The sequence below is a fragment of the Limulus polyphemus genome, unplaced genomic scaffold (genome assembly GCF_000517525.1).
Source record: "Limulus polyphemus unplaced genomic scaffold, Limulus_polyphemus-2.1.2 Scaffold1664, whole genome shotgun sequence".
Lineage (NCBI taxonomy): Eukaryota > Metazoa > Arthropoda > Merostomata > Xiphosura > Limulidae > Limulus > Limulus polyphemus.
The window spans coordinates 51,330-55,807 of NW_013667274.1; positions in this window are offsets into that span (position 1 = coordinate 51,330).

A 4,478-nucleotide genomic window follows, 5' to 3' on the forward strand; every position below is an offset into this window, starting at 1 on the left:
ACTTGTATCTTCAGTTGTGGATTGTCCAATGCTTCTACAAACTGATGCCTCATCTATAGCTTGAGGAGATCGGGTCGTGCAGTTGGGTAGGCCTTGTGTGTCAAACTTTTCAAGTCCTGTGCCAGCTCTAGCAGGCTCTCCCCTTTAGCACGAACTCTAGTCCTAAACCTAGTCCTTTAGACTTCGGATTGAGTTAGAGTTCCATACCTGAGTTCTAGAGCAGCTACCAGTGCTCTATAGCTGTGCCTGTCGTCTGCTGACAACTGTCCAAGTATTTCCAGTGGTTGTTCCTTCAAGCTCGTTGCCAGGTGCACTGCTTTCTGCTCCTCTGTCCATCCATTTATCTCTGCCAGAAGCTCAAATTGTGCTCTATATGCTTCCCACGGTGCCTTCCCATCGACTTCCTGTGGCTTCCTTCGTACTAGATCACCCCTGTTGTTGACATTCATATCTGGGATGTGACTTCTTACAGGTCTGTAAATGTCTGCATTAGGATTTAGCTGCAGAGTCTGGAAGGGGCTTGCCTTTGTCTGGGGCTGATTAAGTCGATGGTTAATGTATCCTCCAACAACTGTTGTAATCTCTCTTCTTGTTTACTTTGCTGTTCGAGCCGCCACTGTTGCAGGTTTTCTTGCCACTGCTGTAATCTCTCTTCTTGTTTCTTTTCTTTTTCCTCCAATAACTGCTGTAATCTCTCTTTTTTATTTTGCTGTTCGAGCTGACACTGTTGCAGGTTTTCTTGCAACTGCTGTTGTCTTTCTTCTTGTTTATTTTCTCGTTCTTCTTGTTTTTTTTGCTGTTTTTGTGTTGCTGCCATCAAATCTGCTAAGATGTAGTTTGATTTGCCATTTCTCGTTTCCATTTTTTTTTGTCTTTTCCACTCCTCTTCTGACACCAATTTGTTACGTCTCTGGTCGTTGGTTAATTTTCCGTAGAAATTCTTTCCAAAAAAAAAATTCAGCGATACAAGTCCTTTTTTAAATAATACTAGTTTATTCTTTCTCAATTCAACTTTTCAATACGCTTTACTTACTACCGTGCTTGACTCAATTGTCCGTCTCTGTCTGTCTGCAATTATCTATCTATCTGCCGTCACTTCATTTGCCGGCTTATATATATATATATATATATAAAAGAATAGAGGGCGCGTAGAGAAGACTAGAGTTGCCACAAACAGACATGATCATTCTAAAATCTCATGACGTGTTACTAGCGTCACGTGACTTCCGCTGTCGTAACAATATCATATTTCTAAGTTTAGAATAATAACTATGTCCTCTTCATTTAGCAAACTCTTTCAATCATATTATAGTTTTAGATCTAAGTCTCGTTCCATTTATTATAGATTAAATTTATTAGTAAAAACTTTATTAATATAGGCCTATTTTTACTGCATTCTTTTTATATGCGCAGAACGCTTTTGTACTCTTCAAGATATGACTGAACAATGTTTCGTTCACATTCACATCCCCCTATTTCATCTTTTAGTGTTTTAATTATAATAATCACTAACACTTTTTGCATACAAAAGTACATTCATCACCATTATTTCCATTTTTATGAAAATGAACAGGCAATTATCATTAACTTTATTCAATCTCTTTCTATGAAGGAAGGTTTCCCTTTTTTTCCAAATGTGTTTAACAATTTGTTCCCCACATTCATATTGTACTTTTTCATATATATTATTTTTAGTTTTATTATAATAATTACCAACACATTTTTACATCAAGATCTAAGACCAACTTTAGTTTTATCATTTTTATTAAATTCGTTAAGGGGTTTTTCAGTTTTCCAAAAGCAATAATTGTTATTTTGCTTTCCCCAATTTATTAATAGAAAAGTTTCTAATTAACGAACGGTTATCAAGATCAATACTTTTGATGATTATGAGCAACTTCTTAAAATAGTTGAAAGTAGTGATGATGCAACAATAGAAATAGAAGAGGTGACAGTGGAGCTCTGTTGTATATGTCAAGGTCAGTTTTCGATGATATGTGTTATTATTACAATAACCTAAGCAAGGAACCTTATTCTAAAATAAAGCATAGAATGATTTATTTTGGTAATTTAAGAAAAATATCATCGATGAGCGACATCTTTTCTCAATTTGTTATCCTTTACAAAGGTAGGCATATAAATAATTTGTTTGTTTGTTTTTTTTTGCTAAAAATATCTGTGACACTATTTACAAGTTGAAAATGATATTAGAAAAATCGTATCAAATAAAAATTATAAAATATAGAAGACGTTTATTAAATATTATGAGAAGATAAAGCCTATAGAATGTTTTGGTGGACATAAAACATTTTACTGGAATCCATTAATCAGCAAGTCATACATCAATACAGTGTTAATAATATACACAAGATGGAACTGAGACACTGATCTCTAGATATTTTCAAAATTCCCACTTACAGAAAGTTAGGTCTACATTAATAAAACGCTTCTAAATAAATGGAAGGAATTTTCTATATAAAAAAAAATATGCTTTAATGTTTAATAATAAATCTGTATTCTTCATTTTAGATGAAAATAATAAGCTTTGGTTTAGAGGATGTAGCCGAAGTACTGGAATATAAAACTCCCACTCCAGCTATTTATGGCAATGTTGGTAGTAAAAATAAACAAATGTAACTTCACTAATGACAGTGGACTGTGCAAACTAATATTTAGATCAAAAGCGTACTGAGCAGAGAAATTTACTGAATGGGTAAAATCTGAAGTATTACCATCAATTAGAAAGACTGGCGAATATAAACTAGAACAAAAATATAAAAATCAAACTGAACATTTAAATAAGCGACTCATTAGTAAGGATACTACAATAAGAGGTATGAGAGACAGTAATCACATAATGTTTAATGCAGTTAAAGCATAACGAGAAGTTATATATGAACAAAACTGAAATACATAAAATGAAATCCCATGTAGCAGTGAGGCCTAAAGATACTAACAAACGTCATCAGTTTGTTTTAAAGGTAAAAGAATCGTTTATGGGAATATCCTTATTACGTTATCAGAACTCAAAAATGTGATGTTAATTCGAGAGTAAAAGAATTATTAAACGATTATCCAAATATCTTAACCAATTCCAAACCGACTTAAGACAAGATGAAATAATTATTAAAATATTAGAAGTGGAAATAAAATAATGTTAAGAAATTAAATTTATCAGAGTATACTAACTATTTTGCAAATACTTTATCTTATTTTTTCTAATCACTTTTTGACCATATAAGCTTCACCTTTCTTATCATATTTAACTTATTCTGGTTCATAGTAAGTTTCTCCAATTTTTTAACCATTTCGATCTGTAGTCTTATAAGTTATGGGATATATTTTCAAAACTTCAGTTATAATGAACAACTTCTCGGTAACGTTCGGGAAGTATCCATTTTGTATTTTGATATTTTAAAGTTTCCTTCAGAGCCAACTATTACTGATTGACACCACTAGATGGTGTCGACGCATGAATAAGTTATATTGCAATTAGTCGATGATCCAGTGTAAAGGCGGAGCTTATGTAAATTAATATCCCTATTGCATTGATAAGGTCTCACGTGACATGTATGTAACTAATTCTTCCTATTAGAACTGGTATGCTATTAGGAATGTTTCTCAAAAATTGGTCAAACTAATATTGAGTAATGCATACAAGCGAAACATAGCACCCACAGAAACATAAAATCAGTAACAATAAAAATTGATTGCCGCTAATAAACAATACAGACAGGTTACTAATCCTCAAGTTTATTAGTGATCTACAGAGAATTGTTCAGTCATATTTAGTATTCTTGATTTCATAATAATATGATCTGTATTATCTGAAGTATAACTTTGAGTTGTTTTATAGATTTACCTTTGTAGTGTGTATTGTTCTTTATGATAAACATACCTCACTTGCAAATTAAATATTATATAGTAATGCTAAATTTATAGTATTGGATCTGAATTCTTATTTCATATTTTCTTAGCTGAGTATACTAAAATAGATGAAGTAAGAATAAAAACTCGAATTATTTTCTGATGTTTAGTTCAGCGATATTTGACCCTATACAACTTCACTAGCAGAGAAAATGCTGTCCAGACACTTTGTTATGAATATAATAAACTTATATATTTCGAGATAGTCCTTACAATATATATATATATATATTCAAAACGCTTCAAGTATAGAGTCAGCATAAAATACATTGCTCGTGAATGGTATTGCCATGTAGAAAACAAAGTCTACTGTTACGGCAGCGGAAGTCACGTGACGCTGCTGGCGCGTGTGTGATGAGTTTCTCGAGTTATCGGGGAAGTCCGATTGTGTTCGAGATGCCCTCTTTGTTAGTATATAAGCCTGGCAGACAAAGCCAGCATATATTAATGAAGAGAGACAATGGTTACTTTGAGTTCCGTGTAATTTATTATTCTGTTAGTTTCGAGCTAGTGAGCCATAAAGTGTGTGTTTGTCACTCGTCGAGAGCGAA